The sequence below is a fragment of the Capra hircus genome, chromosome 28, assembly GCF_001704415.2.
Source record: "Capra hircus breed San Clemente chromosome 28, ASM170441v1, whole genome shotgun sequence".
NCBI lineage: Eukaryota > Metazoa > Chordata > Mammalia > Artiodactyla > Bovidae > Capra > Capra hircus.
This window is the reverse complement of record NC_030835.1, coordinates 26330097-26351974: the sequence shown is the minus strand read 5'-3', so window position 1 is coordinate 26351974 and position 21878 is coordinate 26330097. Positions and strand designations below refer to the sequence as shown.

General features: G+C 42.3%; 1 long non-coding RNA gene across 1 annotated transcript in view; it reads left to right on the top strand.

The window, feature by feature from the left end:
* The window catches only part of LOC108634154, a 39886-nt gene extending 20919 nt beyond the window's left edge, over positions 1-18967 (top strand). Inside the window, exons 3-4 of the long non-coding RNA XR_001917435.1 lie at positions 18203-18288; positions 18597-18967. This is a non-coding gene — a long non-coding RNA (uncharacterized LOC108634154). The remainder of the gene's footprint in view (positions 1-18202; positions 18289-18596) is intronic.

The following is a 21878-nucleotide window of genomic DNA, read 5'->3' as shown; positions in this document are numbered from 1 at the left end:
CATTATCACACTGCCACTTGGCTGACAGTGGTTCTATGATCACCTGATTTCAGAGATGGTAAAATGGGAAACAATACAACAGTAAGCACCCAGGTCCACCACCCTGCTTAGACAGAGAACAGTTGCCCACGTTGTTATGACCCCCTGTCACTCTCCCTCCTTCCCACCTTAGAAACAGTCCTTGTTCTAAACTTTGAGTTTATCATTCTTTTGTTTCCTCTTCTGTTTTACCAAAAATGTACCCTAAATCAGGGGTCCTCCACCCCCAGGCCTGGTCCCGAGCCTGTTTGGAATTGGGCAGCACAGCAGGCAAGGGCAAGCAGGCAAAGCTTCAGCTCTATTTAATCGCTCACAGACTCATACCAGAACCCTACCAGTGAGTGGCAAGTGACAACCAAGCTGCATCTGGTGACAGGCTCTGAGTCTGAACTTGACACTTACTCTAGTCTGCATGTGGCCCACCCATCATTTTATGTGCCACTTCCATCTGAGCCTCTTTCCCACACTGTGCAGTTGTCTCAGTCACGGTTTTTGTAAGCCCCAAAGCTAACCCTCACCAAAATGAGTAAAAAAAAGAACATTACTGGAGAGCTTCTTTGAAAAGAGGGAAGGACCCAATGATGAGACAGCATAAGACTGTCAGGAAAAAGAAAGCTGAATTTGAAAGAAAATATCAAAAGTCCTACTTAAAGTATGCATTCACTGCAACAGGTGATTCACATCCAGCCTGCTTTGTACAGTATATGGAGACCAGCTATCCAACGAAGCCATGAAACCTTCAGAACGTCAGTGTCACATGGACACCCTGCATTAAAAGATAAGCCTTTGGAATTTTTCAAAAGACAGAAGCATGAACACAGAGAACAGAAGCAATTATTGAAGGCCATCCCTTTATCAAATGTGTCTGCACTGAGAGCATCATTCTTAGTGGCTAACCACATTGTTAAAGTGAAGAAACCCTTTACTGTTGGTGAAGAGTTGATCCTGCCTGCTGCTAAGGACATTTGTCATGCGCTTTTAGGAGAAGCTTCAGTTTAAAAGATTCCTCTTTCAGCTAATGCCATAGCTAGATGAATTGATGAAATGGCAGAGGATATTGAGGTATAATTGTTAGAGAGGAGTAAGGAGTCACTGTAGTATGCAATTCAGGTTGACGACTCTACTCATGTTGACAACAAGGCAACAATGCTTGCTTTTGTGTGATATATTTTTCAGGAGGATATGTTATATGTACTTTTGTTGCCAACCAACACCACAGATACAGAACTATTCAAGTCTTTGAATGATTGCGTATTAGGAGGACCAAATTGGTTATTTGTTTCAGTATATGCATGGATGGAGTGTTTTCTATGACTGGACGACTTTCTGGTTTTACTACTTGGGTCAAAGGGGTCGCTTCTGAATGTGAGTCTATGCAGTGTGTCATTCATAGAAAAATGCTGGCTAGCTGAAAAATGTCTCCTGAACTTAATATTTTGCAGAATGTTGATTAAAATTATCAACCACATTTTAAGTATGTGCCCTTAACTCATGTCTGTTTGACCAGGTCTGTGAGGAGATGGATACAGCACACACATCTCTCTTTCTTAAAATTATTTATTTTTGGCTGCGCTGGGTCTTTGTTGCTCATGGGGGCTATTCTTCTTTGCAGTACATGTGCTTCTCATTGCGGTGGCTTCTCTTGTTGTGGAGCAAGGCTCTAGAGCATGGGTTTCAGTAGTTGCAGTGTACAGGCTCCTCAGCATGTGGAGTCTTCTCCAGCAAGGGACCAAACCCATGTCCCCAACGTTAGCAAGTGGATTCTCAACAGCTGGACCACCAGGGAAGTCCTACACACATCCTCTCTTATATGCAGAAGTGGAATGGCTTTAACTTCTGCATATCAGATGGTAGATTTGCCAGATGGTAGATCACTGGCCAGAGTTTCTGAGTTATGAGAGCTGCTCCAAAGATTTCTTTTAGCAAAGCAGTTACCACTGGCAGCATGTTTCAGTGACACAGAATGGATCACAAAACTTACTTACTTGTGTGACATAGTCAACCTGCTCGACAGACTCAATCTGTTACTGCAGGGAAGAACAACTGTTTGCAAGTTGGCAGATAAAGTGGCTGTATTAAAAGCCAAACTGAAATTATGGGGGCAATGAGTGAATATTGGGATTTTTGACATGTTTCAAACATTAGCAGAGATTTTGAAAGAAACTGATCTAGAGTCTTCTTTATCCCAGCTGATGCATGATTACCTATCTCAGCTTTCAAAAGAATTTGAGCATTACTTTCCAACCACAAAAGACCCTCAAACTGGTGAAGAATGGCTCTGAGATCCATTGGTGAATAAACCAGGTGAATCAGTTTTGTCTGTGCTAGAAGATCAACTTCTTGAGATCGCAAATGATGGTGGCCTTAAAAGTATGTTTCAGACAACTTCAAATCTCCATACATTCTGGATTAAAGTCAAGGCGGAGTATCCCAAGATTGCCACAAGAGCACTGAAAAGCCTGCTTCTATTTCCAACATTCTATCTTTGTGAAGAAGGATCTTCTGCAGTGACAGCAACAAAAACAAGATTATGGAGTAGACTGGATATAAGCAACACACTTCTGGTCTCCTGGCCTCCCATCACCCCCAGATGGGACCATCTAGTTGTAGGAAAACAAGCTCAGGGTGCCCACTGATTCTGCATTATGGTGCGTTGCACAGTGTAGTAATAATAGAAATAAAGTGCACGATAAATGTAATAGTTTCACCCTGAAACCCTTCCCTGTAGCCCCCAGTTATGGTAAAATTGTCTTCCATGAAACTGGTCTCTGGTGCCAGAAAGGTTAGGGACTGCTATTTGAAACAACACATTGTTTGTTCTCGTTTATGGTGTGGTTGGTAAGTGGAACTATGCCACACATGTTCTTCTGTGACTTTCTTTTTTTTTTTTTTTCACTAAAGCTTAGTTGAAATTCATGCATGATAACATGTATGACTGCTATTCGTTTTCCATCACTATATAGTACCTCACTGCCTGACTGTCCCATATTCATCAGTTTTTCTCAGGTCCTGCTGTGAGCTCATGTACATGTATGGTAAGTCACTTCAGTCACGTCCAACTCTTTGTGACCCTATGGACTGTAGCCTGCCAGGCTCCTCTCTCCATGGGATTCTCCAGGCAAGAATACTGGAATGGGTTGCCAATACCATCTCTAGGGGATCTTCCTGACCCAGGGATCAAATCTGCGTTATTTATGTCTGCCTGCATTGGAGGTGGGTTCTTTACTGCTAGAGCCACCTTGGAAGCCCCTTTGTGAGCTCAGTCATTACTAAAGCTGTTTGTTTTATTGAAGCTGAGGGAGTGGGGCTAATTATGGCCAAAGCCAGGTCATCATAATCATCATCATCATTTATATCGTAATTATTATTAACTAACATGAGGAATTAGTTGGCATGTCAAGAAAAACTGGGGAGCCATTTTGTAGGTGAGGAATCATGAATAAAGGAAGGTATCCTTGAGAAAAATTATAAAGGCAAAATCTTCATGATTGGTAATTTTTTTGGATTTTGGAAGTGAGGAAAAGGAAGGGTCAAAGATGAAAGAATGGTGGAGTCATGAGCTGAACTAGGAAAGCCAGGAGCTAGAACTGGTCAACTCTTTTGTGTCAGGAGTACAAATGGAATGAATATCCAGGTCAGGAAGTAGGTTGAGGATAAAGGAATAATTTTAAGTAGAATTTTTTTTTTTTAAGCCATGCCATGCAGGATCTTAGTTTCCTGTTGCTGTTGTTCAGTCGCTCAGTCGTGTCTGACTCTTTGTGACCCTGTGGACTGCAGCACGGCTTCCTTGTCTTTCATCATCTCCCAGAGCTTGCTCAAACACGTCCATTGAGTTGGTATGCCATCCAACCATCTTGTCCTCTGTTGTTCCCTTCTCCTCCTGCCTTCAATCTTTCCCAGCATCAGGGTCTTTTCTAATGAGGTGGCTCTTTGCATCAGGTGGCCAAAGTATTCAGCATCAGTGCTTCCAATGAATAGTCAGGATTCATCTCCTTGCAGTCCAAGGGACTCTCAAGAGTCTTTTCCAATACCACAGTTCAAAAGCATCAATTCTTTAGCGCTCAGCCTTCCTGATGGTCCATCTCTCACATCCATACACGACTACTGGAAAAACCATAGCTTTAACTAACAGAGTAATGTCTGGTTGGCAAAGTGATGTCTTTGCTTTTTAATACACTATCTAGGTTTTTCATAGCATTTCTTCCTAGGAGCAAGCATCTTTTAATTTCATGGCTGCAATCATCTTTCAATTTCACGCATCTGCAGTAATTTTGGAATACAAGAAAAGAAAGTCTGTTACTGTTTCCATTGTTTCCCCATCTATTTAACATGAAGTGATGTGGCTGGATGCCATGATCTTCATTTTTTGAATGTTGAGTTTTAAGCCAGCTTTTTCCTCTTTGCTTTCTGCCATAAGGGTGGTATCATCTGCATATCTGAGATTATTGTTACTTCTCCCAACAATCTTGATTCTGGTTTGTGCTTCATCCACTGTGGCATTTCTCATGTATATTCTGCACATATGTTAAATAAGCAGGGTGACAATATACAGCTTTCACGTACTCCTTTCCCAATTTCAAACCAGTCTATTGTTCCATGTTCAGTTCTAACTTTCTTCTTGACCTGCATACAGATTTCTCAGGAAGCAGGTAAGGTGGTCTGGTATTCCCATCTCTCAATGAAATTTCCACAGTTTGCTGTGATCCACACAGTCAAAGGCCTTAGCGTAGTCAATGAAGCGGAAGTAGATGTTTCTCTGTAATTCTGTTGCTTTTTCTATAATCCAACAGATGCTGACAGTTTGATGTCTGGTTCCTTTGTCTTTTCTAAATCCAGCTTGAACATATGGAAAGTTCTCGGTTCACATACTGTTGAAACCTAGATTGGAGAATTTTGAGCATTACTTTGCTAACATGTGAAAAGAGTACAATTGTATGGTTGTTGGAACATTCTTTGGCATTGCCTTTCTTTGGGATTGGAATGAAAATTGACCTTCTCCAGTCAGTCCTGTAGCCACTGCTGAGTTTTCCAAATTTGCTGGCATATTGAATGCAGCACTTTAACAGCTCCTTCCGTTAGGATTTGAAATACCTCAGCTGGAATTCCATCACCTCCACCAGCTTTGTTCATAGTGATCTTTCCTAAGGTCCATTTGACTTCACATTCCAGGATGTCTGGCTCTAGGTGAGTGATCAGACCATTGTGGTTATCTGGGTCATTACAATCTTTTTTATATAGTTCTTCTGTATATTACTGCCACCTCTTCTTAATATCTTCTGCTTCTGTTAGGTCCATAACATTTCTGTCCTTTATTGAGCCCATCTTTGCATGAAATGTTCCCTTGATATCTCTAATTTTATTGAAGAGATCTCGAGTCTTTCCCATTCTGTTGTCTTTCTCTATTTCTTTGCAGTGATCACTGAGGAAGACTTTCTTATCTCTCCTTACTATTCTTTGGAACTCTGCATTCAGATGGATATATCTTTCATTTTCTCCTTTGCCTTTTGTTTCTCTTCTTTTCTCAGCTGTTTGTAAGGCCTCCTCAGACAACTGTTTTGCCTTTGTGCCTTTTTCTTAGGGATGGTTTTGATCACCGCCTCCTATACAGTGTTACAAACCTCTGTCCATAGTTCTTCAGGCACTCTGTCTACCAGATCTAATGCCTTGAATATCCATCATTTCTACCATATAATCATAAGGGATTTGATTTAGGTCTTACTTGAATGGCCAGTGGTTTTCCCTATTTTCTTCAATTTAAGTCTGAATTTTGCAGTAAGGAATTCATGACCTGACACACAATCAGCTCCTGGTCTTGTTTTCACTGGCTGTATAGAGCTTCTCCATTTTCAGTTGGAAAGAATACAATCAGTCTGATCTTGGTATCACCATCTGGTGATGTCCATATGTAGAGTCATCTCGTACGTTATTAGACGAGGATGTTTGCTATGACCAGTGTGTTCTGTTGGCAAAGCTGTTAGCCTTTGCCCTTCTTCATTTTGTACACTAAGTCCAAACTGCCTGTTACTCCAAGTATTTCTTGACTTCCTACTTTTGCATTCTAGTCCCCTGTGATGAAAAGGACATCTCTTTTTTGGTGTTAGTTCTAGAAGGTCTTGTAGGTCTTCACAGAATGGTTCAACTTCAGCTTCTTTGGCATTAGTGGTTGGGGCATAGACTTGGATTATTGTGATACTGAGTGGTTTTCCTTGGAAATGAACCAAGATCCTCTGTCATTTTTGAGATTGCACCCAAATACTGCATTTCAGACTCTCTTGTTGACTATGAAGTCTACTTCATTTCTTCTAAGGGATTCTTTCCCACATTAATAGATATAACAGTTATCTGAAATAAATTCTCCCGTTCCTGTCCATTTTAGTTCACTGATGCCTAAAATGCTGATGTTCACTCTTGCCATGTCCTGTTTGACCACTTCCAATTTACCTTGATTCATGGGCCTAACATTCCAGATTTCTATGCAATATTCTTTACATCATTGGACTTTACCAGACACACTCACAACTGGGCATTGTTTCTTCTTTGGCTCAACCTCTTCATTTCTTCTGGTTCTATTTCTCCTCTCTTCTCCAGTAGCATGTTTTGTACCTACCGACCTCGGGGGTTCATCTTTCAGGGTCATATCTTTTTGCCTTTTCCTACTATTCATGGGGTTCTCAAGGCAAGAGTGCTGAAGTGGCTTGCCATTCTTTTCTCCAGTGGACCACATTCTGTCAGAAATCTCCACCATGACCTGCCCATCTTTAGTGGCTCTACCCAGCATGGCTCATAGTTTTATTGAGTTCTACAGAGCTATGATCCATGTGATCAGTTTGGTTAGTTTTCTGTGATTGTGGTTTTCATTCTGTCTGCCCTCTGATTGATAAGGATAAGAGGATAGGGGGTCTTTAAAGAGATAATTAAGGTAAAATGAAGTCCTATGGGTGGACCCTAATCCAATATGACTCTTGTCCTTTTAAGAGGAAATTCAGAACAGAGATATATACAAAAGTAAGACCATGTTGTCAACTAAAAAGTGATGCACAATGTGAGAGTTGCAAGTTAAGTTTTATTTGAGGCAAAATGAGGACTGCAGCCCAGGAAATAGCACCTCAGACAGGTCTCAAGAGACTGCTCCAAAGAGACAGTGGGAGAAGGTCAATATATACAATTTTGGTGAAGGGGGAGTTCAGGGAATCAAGTGCTTACTTTACAAAAGGTTTTTCGCTAGTCATGAGGAGCTGATGCCACTATTCTTTTCTAGATATGAGGAGATGCAAGGATAGAGATCAAGAAATCAGTTACTGAAAATATCTGACTATCTAAAGACCTGTTCTACCTGTTTCCCTGGCGCACAGAATGCCTAAGCCTCCACCCTGAATTCCCTCCAGGGTGTGTCAAAGGTCAGCAGCTGCAGCAGCATAGGCGGAGTTGTTGTGCAGTTGCTGGTTCTTGGCAAGTGCTAATTTACAGCTGACAATGTGAAGTCAAGGAGCTAGGCCCCAGAAGAAACCAGTCTTGCCAACACCTTGATTTTTCATTTCTGGCCTCCAGAATTCAAAGAAAATAAATTTCTGCTGTTTTAAGTCACTGAGTCTATAGTACTTAATTATGAGCATCCTAGCAAATTAATACACTCCCTTTTTGGAGCTAGCTTATATTAGAATGTAATATAAGTTGGTAGACTCTCCTAGTAACAGAAGCTTCACCACACTTTGGGTCACTTCTTTGCACAGACCACAAAGGCTTGTTACTTCAAAGTCAAATGTATTATGACTAGATTTCCAGGAGACCACTGCTGCTGCTGCTGCTGCTGAGTCACTTCAGTCATGTCCGACTCTGTGCGACCCCATAGACGGCAGCCCACCAGGCTCCCCCATCCCTGGGATTCTCCACGCAAGAACACTGGAGTAGGTTGCCATTTCCTTCTCCAATGCATGAAAGTGAAAAGTGAAAGTGAAGTCGCTCAGTCGTGTCTGACTCTTAGCAACCCCATGGACTGCAGCCCACCAGGCTCCTCTGTCCATGGGATTTTCCAGGCAAGAGTACTAGAGTGGGTGCCATCGCCTTCTCCCCAGGAGACCACATAGCCCCTCAAACACAGAAATGGTGAGTCTGTCCTGTAACATCTTAGGTGTGCTTGGGCATGTCTAAATTTAAATAGTAGTATCAAACTGCAGTTACATTTACTGAATGGGAAAAGGAGCATAGGGCATCTCTGACGGCTCAGTGGTAAAGAATTCGCCTACCAGTGTAGGAGATGTGAGTTCGATCCCTGGGAAATGGCAACCCACCCTAGTATTCCCACGTGGCAAATCCCATGGACAAAGGAGCCTGGTGGTCTATAGTCCATGGGGTCGCAAAAGAATCAGACGCAACTTAGTGACTAAACATCAACAACAACTAAAGGAGTTTGTGATAGGGAGAAGCAATTAAGAACAGAAGAAATGAAAACATGTAAACCACAATTGTGGACTGTTAATATCCGTTGTTAACCATGCAAGAACATTTACATATGTCATTTTATTAATTTGTTCATTCAGAAATATTTATTTGGGGACTTCTGTGGTGGTCCAGTGGCTAAGACTCTAAATTCCCAATGCAGGGGGGCCCAGGTTTGATCCCTGGTCAGGGAACTGACCCCACATGTCACAACTAAGGATCCCATAGGCTGAAAGCAAGATCAAAGACCTCACATGCTGAAAATAATATTAGGCACAGCCAAATAAATAAATACTAAAAAAAAAAAAGTGATCGAGCGCCTGCGATGTGCTAGCTACTTTGTGAGGATCTAGGGCTGCAGTAATGAAGAAGAAAGACAAATCCCTGCTCTTGGGAGTACTTCACTCTAAAAGAAGAAATGGAGAATAAAGTAGATTTTTACAATGTAACATGATGAAGATTCTGATGGAAGAATTATAGCATGATGTGAGAAGATAGAGGAAGGATTATATATTAATTCGCTAGGACTGCCATAACAGAATACTATAGAACTTAACAACAAAAATTTACTTTCTCACAGTTCTAGAGGTTGGGAGTTCAAGATCAAGGTTGGCAGAACTGGATTCTCCTGAGGCCTCTCTCTTTGGCTTGCAAATGGCTGCATTTTCACTGTGTCCTCACATGTCTTTTTCTCTATGTGCGCACACCTGGTGTTTCTTCCTCTTCTCATATGGATATTAGAGAAGACTGGAGATAGTGTGGGGGCTATTAAAATCAAATAGACAATATGGTAGTGGGAATGGAGAGAAGTATAAACAATTGAGAAAGTCTCAAAATCCCATGGATGGAGGAGCCTGGTAGGCTGCAGTCCATGGGGTCGCTAAGAGTCGGACACGACTGAGCGACTTCACTTTCACTTTTCACTTTCATGCATTGGAGAAGGAAATGGCAACCGACTCCAGTGTTCTTGCCTGGAGAATCCCAGGGACGGGGGAGCCTGGTGGGCTGCCGTCTCTGGGGTCGCACAGAGTTGGACACATCTGAAGTGACTCAGCAGCAGCAGCAGCAGCAGCAGGATATAGGATTGAGAGGACTTGCTATTGGACTGGGAAAGGAGGGAAAAACCAAGGATGATGCTTAAGTTTCTGAGTTGAGCAAATGGGTGGGAAGTTAGTGCCATGCCCTGAGATAGGAAACAGAGAAGCAAATGTTCAGGGAGAGGGGAGGATAGTGAGCTCAGTTGTCAATGTATTGAGTTTTAGGTGGGTTACTTATAAAAGTAAAGATATTCACAGCCTTATCAGCTAGTCATTTCAATCCATGTTTTAGAGAAGAGATTGGCAGGGGCGGGGGGGAGTGCGGAAAAAAAAACTGAAGTTTCAAGAGGTTGAGTAAATTGTTTTTTCACACCCAAGTTTATCTGACTGCAAGGGCTATGCCTTTTCTACTGTAGCCCTCAAATTTTTACCCAAACTTCTGAGAGTCAGACGGGCTTCTCTGGTGGCTCAGATGATAAAGAATCTATCTGCAATGTGAGAGATCTGGATTTGATCCCTGGGTCAGGAAGATCCCCTGGAGAAGGGAATGACTATCCATTCCAGTATTCTTGCCTGGAGAATCCCATGGACAGAGGAGCCTGGTGGGTCTTGTGGTCCATAGAGTTGTAAAGAGTTGGACGCTACTGAAGCAACTTATGTTCAAGCTGGTTTTAGAAAAGGCAGAGGAACCAGAGATCAAATTGCCTACATCTGCTGGATCATGGAAAAAGCAAGAGAGTTCCAGAAAAACATCTATTTCTGCTTTATTGACTATGCCAAAGCCTTTGACTGTGTGGATCACAATAAACTGTGGAAAATTCTGAAAGAGATGGGAATACCAGGCCACCTGACCTGCCTCTTGAGAAACCTGTATGCAGGTCAGGAGGCAACAGTTAGAACTGGACATGGAACAAGAGACTGGTTCCAAATAGGAAAAGGGAGTACGTCAAGGCTGTATATTGTCACCCTGCTTATTTAACTTCTATGCAGAGTACATCATGAGAAACGCTGGACTGGAAGAAACACAAGCTGGAATCAAGATTGCCAGGAGAAATATCAATAACCTCAGATATGCAGATGACACCACCCTTATGGTAGAAAGTGAAGAAGAACTAAAAAGCCTCTTGATGAAAGTGAAAGTGGAGAGCGAAAAAGTTGGCTTAAAGCTCAACATTCAGAAAATGAAGATCATGGCATCTGGTCCCATCACTTCATGGGAAATAGATGGGGAAACAGTGGTAACAGTGTCAGACTTTATTTTTTGGGGCTCCAAAATCACTGCCGATGGTGATTGCAGCCATGAAATTAAAAGACACTTACTCCTTGGAAGAAAAGTTATGACCATCCTAGGTAGCATGTTGAAAAGCAGAGACATTACTTTGCCGACTAAGGTCCATCTAGTCAAGGCTATGGTTTCTCCAGTAGTCATGTATGGATGTGAGAGTTGGACTGTGAAGAAGGCTGAGTGCCGAAGAATTGATGCTTTTGAACTGTGGTGTTGGAGAAGACTCTTGAGAGTCCCTTGGACTGCAAGGAGATCCAACCAGTCCATTCTGAAGGAGATCAGCCCTGGGATTTCTTTGGAAGGAGTGATGCTAAAGCTGAAACTCCAGTACTTTGGCCACCTCAAGCAAAGAGTTGACTCATTGGAAAAGACTTGGATGCTGGGAGGGATTGGGGACAGGAGGAGAAGGGGACGACCAAGGATGAGATGGCTGGATGGCATCACAGACTTGATGGACGTGAGTCTGAGTGAACTCTGGGAGTTGGTGATGGACAGGGAGGCCTGGCGTGCTGAGATTCATGGGGTCGCAAAGAGTTGGACACGACTGAGCGACTGAATGAAGTGAATGAATGAATGAAGCAACTTAGCATGCATGCATGCAATGAGTGGGAGGATTATTCCAACTATTTTAGGGAAGAGGTGGGGATTTCCAGGAACTGGGCTACCATCAACTTTGTGGTCTTTGATGGTTGGCTTTGGAACTGTCATGGTGCCTGTGGGTGTATCATTTAGCTTACCATTGTGTTACAATGAGTATGTACTGAGGCTCAAGGTCTAGTGGAAGTTGACTGATCTGCCATTTTGGACCCATTTGGTTCTAATCAGTTTATGTCATGTCCTCAGGCTAGGTTATTCTCTCAGAGGTTCTACCCTGCCCCCTTCCCTCCTGTTTCAGTACGTGCTGCATGCTAAGTTGTTGCAGTTGTGTCCAACTCTTTGCAATCCTAAGGACTGTAGCCTGCCAGGATGCTCTGTCCATGGGTTTCTCCAGGCAAGAATATTAGAGTGGGTTGCCATTTCCTCCTCCAGAGGATCTTCCTGACCCTGGAATCGAACCCAAGTGTCTTATGTCTCCTGCATTAGCAGGCAGGTTCTTTACCACTGTTGCCACCTGGAAAGCCCAGGTGTCTCATAATAAATACACGTACTAATTCATCTTTAGTGAATTATGTAAATTTAACATTAAGTGGGATAGAGAAGAACCATGATTAGTCTCATAATAGTTCAGGGTAGGTTTTTACCACCAAATGGATAGAATAAAACCTTTCTGTTTCTTACAGGGTATATTGGATTTTGATATTGTGGATAAACACGTATCTTCTAGGATAATGCAATATCATAGAAATCAAAGGAATATAGTTTCAAGAAGAAAGTGGTATCAGTGGTGTCAGATGTTACTAAGAGATGAAGGGCAAGGTTTGAAGTAAGGTCATTAGATTTGGTGATCAAGAAGTTAAGAGGGACATCTCAAATCCCCCTGTGGCCCAATAGTTAAGAACCCTTACTCTCACTTATGAGAGCCTGGGTTCAATCCATGGTGGGGGAACGAAGATCCTACAAGCTGTGCAATACAGCCAAAGAAAGAGAAGGGAATTGCTGGTGACATTTTCAAGAGCATATCCTTTGCTAGTATAAAGTAATCAGAGCACAAGGCAACTTTTAAAGAGTTAAAGAATAAGATAGTCTACATACCCATAGGATTGTGAAAATTGAAAACACAACAAATAGTACTGACAATTAGAGCAAGTCACACTTTCATTCAGTCCTGGTGGTAGTGCAAATTAGTTCAAGCATTTTGGAAAACCGGCAATATCTACTAAAGTTGCTTATTTGCATAACACATGACCCAGCAATTCTGGTTCTAGATCTGTGTTCAGCAGAAATGAATGCATAGTGTGCTCCAGAAAGCATGCACAAGAATGTTCATATGAGCTTTGTTTTGGAGTTCTGGTAGGTTCATGGATTATATTATAAAAAGTTACAAATAAATAAAAATTGTGTACATGGACTGTTGCTGGCAGTTGGACATGAACCAAGGATTGTAATTATTTCAGATCTGGCACTGAGGTCCATAAGAAAGGGGAAAAGTAAATTGTCCATGAGAATGGTCCCTAAGGATGCACTACTCAGCTCACCCTCTCTGTACACCCGTGCAGAATCAAATCTTGTAGAGTTTTAGGTGAAATAGAAAAGGATAGCTTTATTACCTTGCCAGGCAAAGGGAGACACAAAGCCTTCTGCCTAGAAAAACTGTGTGTCTCAACTCAGAAGAATTTGATGAGGTTTTCTAAACAGCGGTTCAAAGGTGGGGTCTCTGTCAAGATTAGGGTACGAGCAGGACTTTGTTGTTGCTGTTGTTCAGTCGCTAAGTTGTGTCTGACTCTGTGTGACCCCATAGAGAGGTAGCAGGCCAGGCTCCTCTATCCTCTATTATCTCCCAGAGTTTGCTCAAATTCATGTCCATTGAGTCAGTGATGCTCTCTAATCATCTTATCCTCTGTTGCCCCCTTCTCCTCCTGCGCTCAATCTTTCCCAGCATCAACGTATTTTCCAATGAGTCAGCTCTTTGCATCAAGTGGCCAAAGTATTGGAGCTTCAGCATCAGTCCTTACATTGAATATTCAGGTTTGATTTCCTTTAGGATTGACTGGTTTGATTTCTTTGCACTCCCAGGGACTCTCAAGAGTCTTCCCAGCACTACAATTTGAAAGTATCAATTCTTTGGCTCTCAGCCTTCTTTGTTGACTAGGAGGCCTACTCCACTTCTTTCAGGGGATTCTTGCCAACAGTAGTAGATATAATGGTCATCCGAATTAAATTTGCCCATTCCCGTCCATTTTAGTTCACTGATTCCCTTTGTCGATGTTCACTCTTGCCATTTCCTTCCTGACAATGTCCAATTTACCTTGAACTGTGGACCTACCGTTCCAGCTTTCTTTGCAATATTGTTCTTTACAGCATCAGACTTTACTTTCTCCACCAGACACATCCACAAACAAGCATCGTTTCTGCTTTGGCCCAGCCTCCTCATTCTTTCTGGAACTATTTCTCCATTCTTCTCCAGTAGCATATGGATATCTACCAGCCTGGGGGGCTCATCTTCCAGTGTCATCTTTTTGCCTTTTCATACTGTTCATAGGGTTCTCCAGGCAAGGATACAGAAGTGGATTGCCATTCCTTTCACCAGTGGACCACGTTTAGTCACAGCCCTCCACCATGACCTATCCATCTTGGGTGTCCCTGCACTGCATGGCTCAGAGCTTCATTAAGTTACACAAGGCTGTGATCCATGTGATCTGTGATTGTGGGTTTCATTCTAGTGGTTGTGGGATTGTAGTTCTTGCTTCTCCTGTCTGTCCTCTGATGGATGAGGACAGGAGATAAGCTTAGTCAACAAAAGAGTTCAAAATGCAGTGCTTCAGTGCAATCTCAAAAATGACAGAAGAATCTCAGTTTGTTTCCAAGGCAAACCATTCAATATCACAGTAATTCAAGTCTATGCCCCAACCACTAATGCTGAGGAAGCTTAAGTTGACTGGTTCTGTGAAGACCTAAACATCTTCTAGAACTAACACCAAAAAACAGATGTCCTTTTCATCATAGGGGACTGGAATGCAAAAGTAGGAAGTCAGGAGATACATGGAATAACAGGCATGTTTGGACTTAGAGTACAAAAAAACAGGGCAAAGGCTAACAGAGTTTTGCCAAGAGAACATATTGGCCATAGCAAACACCCTCTTCCAACAACACAAGAGATGACTACTCATGGACATCACCAGATCAGTATCATCAATACAAAAATCATCAATACCAAAATCAGATTGATTATATTCTTTGCAGTTGAAGAAGGAGAAGCTTTATAGAGCCAGCAAAAAAAAAAAAAAAGACCTAGAGCTGACTGTGGCTCAGGTCATGAACTCCTTATTGCAAAATTCAGACTTAAATTGAAGAAAGTAGGGGAAACCACTAGGCCATTCAAATATGACCTAAATAAAATCCCTTACAATTATACAGTGGAAGTGATGAATATTCAAGGCATTAGATCTGATAGACAGAGTGCCTGAAGAACTATGGATGGAGGTTCTTAACATTGTATAGGAGGTGGTGATCAAAACCATCCTAAAGGAAAAAAAATGCACAAAGGCAAAATGGTTGTCTGAGAAACCCTTACAAATAGCTGAAGAAAAGTGAAAGGCAAAGGAATAAAGGGGAAATATGCTCAACTGAAAGCAGAGTTCCAGAGAATTGCAAGGAGAAACAAGCTTTCTTAAGTGAACAAGGCAAAGAAATAGGAAAACAGTAGAATGGGAAAACTAGGTAGAGATCTGTTCAAGAAAATTAGAGATATCAAGAGAAATTTTCATGCAAAGATGGGCACAGTAAAGAACAGAAATCGCAAGGACCTAACAGAAACAGAAGATATTAAGACGGGGTGGCAAGAATACACAGAAGAACTATGCAAAAAAGGTCTTAATGACCCAGATAACCACAATGGTCATAGTATAACCTAGATGGTCACTCGTCTAGAGCCAGATATCCTGGAGTGTGAAGTCAAGTGGGCCTAGAGAAGCACCACTATAAATAAATGAGTGGAGGTGATGAAATTCCAGCTGAGCTATTTCAAATCCTAAAAGAAGATGCTGTTAAAGTGCTGCACTCAATATGCCAGCAAATTTGGGAAATTCAGCAATAGCCACAGACTGGAAAAGGTCCGTTTTCTTTCTAATCTCAAAGAAAGACAGCTCCAAAGAATGTTCAAACTACTGTACAGTTGCACTCAAATCACATGTAGCAAGGTAATCTTCAAAATCCTTCAAGCTTCAACAGTACATGAACCAACAACTTTCAGATGTACAAGCTGTATTTCAAAGAGGCAGAGGAACCAGAGATCAGATTGCCAATATCTGCTGGATTATAGAAAAAGCAAGTGAATCCCAGAAAAACATCTGCTTCATTGACTACACTAAAGCCTTTGATTGTGTGGATCACAGCAAACTGGAAAATTCTTCAAGAGATGGAAATACCAGACCACCTTACCTGCCTCCTGAGAAACCTGTATGCAGGTCAAGAAACAACAGTTAGAACTGGACATGAAACAACAGGAATACGTCAAGGCTGTATATTGTCACCCTGCTTATTTAACTTCTGTGCAGAGTACATCATGTGAAATGCTGGGCCGGATGAAACACAAGCTGGAATCAAGATTGCCAAGAGAAATATCAACAACCTGAAATATGCAGATATTGTTGTTGTTGTTCAGTGGCCCTGTCATGTCCGACTGTTTGCGGACCCACAGACTGTAGCACACCAGGTCTCTCTGTCCCTCACCATCTCCCAAAGTTTGCCCAAGTTTATGTTCATTGCATCAGTAATGCCATCTAGCCATCTCATCCTCTGACACCCTCTTCTCCTTCTGCCCTCAGTCTTTCCAAGCCTCAGGGACTTTTCCAGTCAGTCAGCTGTTCACATCAGATGACCAAAATACTGGAGTTTCAGCTTCAGCATCAGTCCTTCCAACATGTGTTTAGGGTTAATTTCCCTTAAGATTGACTGGTTTGATCTCCCTGGACAAATATGCAGATGATACCACTCTAAAGGCAGAAAATGAGGAGAAACTAAAGGGCCTCTTGATGAGGGTGGAAGAGGAGAGTAAAAAAGCTGGCCTAAATCTAAACATTCAAAAAACGAAGATCATGACATCTGCTCCCATCACTTCGTGGCAAATTTATGAGGAAAAAGTGGAAACAGTGACAGATTTTATTTTCTTGGGCTCCAAAATCACTGCAGACTGTGACTGCAGCCACGAAATTAAAAGACACTTGCTCCTTGGAAGAAAAGCTATGACAAATCTAGATAGCATATTAAAAAGCAGAGACATCACTTTGCTGACAAACATCCTTATAGTCAAAGTTATGGTTTTTCCTGTTGTCATGTATGGATGTGAAAGCTGGACTTAAAAGAAAGCTGAGCACAGAAGAATTGATGCTTTTGAATTATGGTGCTGGAAAAGACTCTTGAGAGTGCCTTGGACTGCAAAGAGATAAACCAGTCAATCCTAAAGGAAATCAAACCTGAACCTTCATTGGAAGGTCTGATGCTGAAACTGAAGCTCCAATACTTTGGTCACATGATGCTTAAGAGCCAGCTTATTGGAAAAGACACTGATGCTGGGAAAAGATTGAGGGCAAGAGGAGAAGAGGCTGACAGAAGATAAGATGGTTGGATCACATCACCAACTCAATGGCTGTGAGTTTGAGCAAACTCCAGGAGATAGTGAATGACAGGGAAGCCTGGAATGGTCTAGTCCATGGGGTCACAAAGAGTTGGACACAACTTAGCAACAACAGTCTTCTTTCTGGTCAAGCTCTCACACCTGTATATGACTACTGGAAAATCCAGTAGTCACAGCTACTGGTTTAAAAAACCAAAGCTTAGACTAGATGGTCCTTTGCTGGCAAAGTGATGTCTCTGGTTTTTAATATGCTGTGTAGATTTGTCATAGTTTTCCTTCCAGGGAACAATTGTCTTTGAATTTCATGGCTGCACTCACCATCTGCAGTGTTTTTGGAGCTCAAGAAAATAAAAGCTGTCACTCTTCCCACTCTTTCCCCTTTTATTTGCCATAAAATGATGGGATTGGATGGCAAGATGGGAATGTAACTTGGTTGCAACCTTGAGATGAAAACCACATAACTGCACTGCAGTGGAGAGAGAGAGTGGGCCCCTGCTGTGAATCTGCCATGCCAGACCTGGGCTGACCTCCTCTAGACTTCTTTTGTAGACTTCTGCTTAAGCTATTTTTAATCTGAGATTTTATAGGCAGGAAAATATAATTCATAAGTAACAAATTTCAATTAAATTGCCCATTTAATCTAGTCAAGACTGATTTCTGCTATTTGCAACAAAAAGTGCTGTGCTTAGTCATGTCTGACTCTGTGGACTGTAGCCCACCAGGCTCCTCTGTCCATGAGGGTTCACCAGGCAAGTATGAGCTGCCATGCCCTCCTCCAGGGGATCTTCCCAACCCAGGGATTGAACACAGATCTCCCGCATTGCGGGCAGATTCTTTACCATTTACCGTCTGAGCTACCAGGGAAGCCCAAGAATACTGGAGTGGGTAGCTTATCCCTTCTCCAGGGAATCTTCCTGACCCAGGAACTGAACCGAGGTCTCCTGCATTGCAGGCAGATTCTTTATCAGCTGAGCTACCAGGAAATGATACAGGATTCATGGTTTTAACTCCAAATTTGATATTCCTTATTTTACTTACTCTAAGCCTTGTTGTAAATAAATATTGATGAGAGGATACATAATATTTTATCTTATCAATGATTTTAAAATACAGAATAGTCAATGATCAGATATCAACTAGAAGTGTGGATAACTGACCAAGTTTCTTCCATAGGTTAATGTCATGAAATAAAATGGAGAATCAGGAGTTATCTTAATCAAGATAAGCAATTAAGAGACTGATAGACATAGCAGTTACATGTAAGTTGTGGACTTTAATTGGGTCTTGACTTGCTACAATTTTGCCTTTTGAAAATAATTGGGAAAGTTTGACTATTGTATAGGTGGATGTTAAGGAATGAATGTTAATTGTGTAATGTACAATTAAGGTATTATAGCAGAGAAAAATGTCCTAATTTTTTTAGAGAAGAATACTAAAGTAATTGGGCTTCCCAGGTGGTGCAGTGAACTCAAGAAAATTCTTTATTTCAATATTGCGGCCTCAAATTATCTAACTGGTCTATTTCTCTAATTACTTTTCCCCTTTCCCTCAAAATGTAAACTGGAAGAGTGTGATGAACATGGCAGTCAAACTGTGGAAGAGTCAATCAGAGTCCTGCGGATTCTAGTACTGGCAAGAGAGAATTCAGCGTGGAATCATCTCTAAGTGTCTGGCCAAAGCTGAAGTCTGGCTAGCCTCCATGAATGCTGTGAAAATTCTCTGGCTGCAGTCCTGACGTCCTAAACATCTGAGGTTGCATCATTTTTCCCACAGTTGCTTCTGGACTGAATGTGGGCAGCATATGATGTAAACAGGTCAGGATGAAGTGTAGACAGTGTCTTCAGATTTTCTCTCCTTTCTTTCTCTCTCTTTTCTCCCTTTCTTCCTCCCTCCCTCACTTCCTTTTCTTTTTCTTCCTTTCCTTCTCACTCTCCCTCTCCCGCCTTCTCCCTCCCTCTCTCCTCCTTCTCCCCTCCCTAGCTTCTTCCCACCCTTCTTTCTTTTGTTTGCTTTGGAAATTCAGGCTTACACAGTTTCAAGACGGATTTTGCCCAAGGGTTTATCAGTTTCCTGAAGGGTAGAAAGAGTATAAAGACTTGTGAAAAAGACCATTGCCGAAGTGAGTAATACAGCCAAAGAGGTAAAAAATTCAGTTAGTGGTAAAATGTTTACTTTTTTCTGTGCTGCTTTGCTATGAACCCTTTCTTCCCTGAAGCCCTCACAGGTCTTCGCTGGATGGTCAGTCAGAGATCTGTGCTTGTGTTGCTTAGGTGGCATGGCAGTAGGGAGCATGGAACATGGGCTTTCTCTAACTAGCGAGTGGGGGTTGCTCTCCAGTTGAGGTGTGCAGGCTTCTCAGTGCGGTGTGTGGCTTTTCTTGTTGCAGAGCAGGGGCTCTAGAGTACAGGTTCAGTAGCTGTGGCGCATGGGCTTAGTTGCCCTGGGGCATGTGGAACCTTCCTGAACCAAGGATCAAACCTGTGTTCCTTGCACTGGCAAACAGATTCCTAACCACTGAACCAGGGAAGTCCTAGAAAATGTTTTTAAGGGACGCTAGAGGGAAATTCGGAGAAGGCAATGGCATCCCACTCCAGTACTCTTGCCTGGAAAATCCCATGGATGGAGGAGCCTGGAAGGCTGCAGTCCATGGGGTCGCGAAGAGTCAGACGACTGAGCAACTTCACTTTCACTTTTCACTTTCATACATTGGAGAAGGAAATGGCAACCCACTCCAGTGTTCTTGCCTGGAGAGTCCCAGAGACGGGGGAGCCTGGTGTGCTGCCCTCTATGGGGTCGCACAGCAGCAGCAGCAGAGTCAAATTTCTCCTAGAAAACTTAAGGAAAAACAATCTTTGAACTTCTGCCTATGACTTCATTCATTTCTTTCCTACCACTCAGTTTCTAAGTCTTCTCTTATCAACATTTATTTTAAAAGTAATCAAACTCCATCTTCTAATAGCTCACGATTCCTTTGACTCTTTCTCAGTATGTGGCTGGCTGTTCTGTTTGAAACAAAATCCAGATAGACCAGGATTTTGCATCTGAGTGTCAAAGCAAGGGGTAGAGCTGGAAATTAAAGGTCTGTGTAATTGGAGATGGTGAATATAATGTCTCAAGAGCTTTGATTGTAGAGGCCTCGGTGTTCTGACAAATATGAAAATAAAATATATGTGAAAACTGTTCCTTTTGTGTCTGACCCAGCACAGATCAACAGATGAATTATTTTTTACAGACAGAATTAAGGCAGTCCTACTGGTGTACCAGCAGATGAATGGTTCAAGGACACTGGGGATTCTGGAGGATTCTCTCCTGCTCCCTTATCTGAGAAACGTCTAATGCAGAACTGGTTAAATCATTGCCTTTCTGCCTTTATTCGACGGACTTTTCCCTAGTATCGGTTTACTGGTAAGAAACGTGCACCAAAATTCTACTTTCCTTGGCCTCCCCTCCGTTGAACTTTGTTGAATAGAATGCCTGACTCCTGCCTAACTTGGCTCTCTTCATCTTGGCTCAGGCTGAAGCAACTGGACAGCTTGGCTCAGAGTCCAGGGGGTTAGAGACTACAGCCTCATGGCCACCCTGCCTCTCCCTCACATGGGCTGTTCTTGCCCAGTCTGGTGAATAGTTCTTGGCAACTGCCCCAGAGAATAGAGCCACTAACAATAGCAACTCTCTTTTTAGCTCGAATCTCCTGGTACTCAGGACTGTGAACTTAGGAAAACCTAAAATAACCTGTGTAATTACAGTGGGTTACCCTAAGAGTCTATTTCTGCCATTACCAACTCAGGATGTCACTCCAGCAGATATTTAGCTGCTCGTAGTGGAAAGAGTACTGGGCTTATGGCCAGACAGACCTAGATTCAAAACCTAACTTGGCTATTTACTAATTTTATGACATTGGGTAAGTCACTAATTTGAATCTGTTGGAACTGAATGAGCGCCCACCTATACATATAAATGCTTGGAAACCTGCAGAGTGTTATACAAGGTTAAACCATTGCTATTGGGAAATGGGGATAAAGTTTTAAGAAAAATTTACATCTTCGAGAAGCAGATGAATCAACTTACCCCTCTGCTCCATACCATAGTGTAGCGTTAGTCACTTTGTCGTGTCCAACTCTTTATGACCCCAGGGACTGTAGCCCACCAGGCTCCTCTGTCCATGGAATTCTCCAGGCAAGAATACTAGAGTGGGTTGCCATTGCCTTCTCCCATTCCATACCATGCTCAGTTTTAAAACTACAGGTCGTTTCCACTTAAAGTTAAAGGCAGTCTTCCCCCTTTGCTTATGACACATTTGGAAATGGGGGAATGATTTGGCAGTTCCTTTCATATCAAGGAATGACAAAGCAAGAAGATGAGTCTTTATACCTAATTAGTACAGGAAAGAGTGTTATCCACTTATGTGCTAACTGTGCCAGCAAACTGGCTTTCTCTGAAGTTTAGCCATTGTTTTTATTACTTAAATTTTTATCTTATGTGTAGGAAGAGAGATTGGTTCTTCAGAGTTAGACATATTCTTACCCTTTCTCACTACTCTTGTATAAACAGAGTAGGACCCTGTTTATACAGGACCCTGGGTACCTACTGGGTACAAATCCTTTCCATGTTTCTTGTTTGCAGGAAATAAGGTTCATTCAGCCTCCTCAATCTTCCCTGGGTTCCAAAGGGCACATTCTAATAGGCCGATAAACAGGAAAGGGAAGGAACGTAGTAAAAAAGGAGAAGTCAAGAAACAATAGAGCGGTCCTGGGGCAGGCTCCTGGTTCCAGCCAAAAATGGCTTCTCTTGGGTTGAGAAAGTGAAGCCAGGGACCACTCCCTGACCACTCCCTGCCCAGATGGCATGG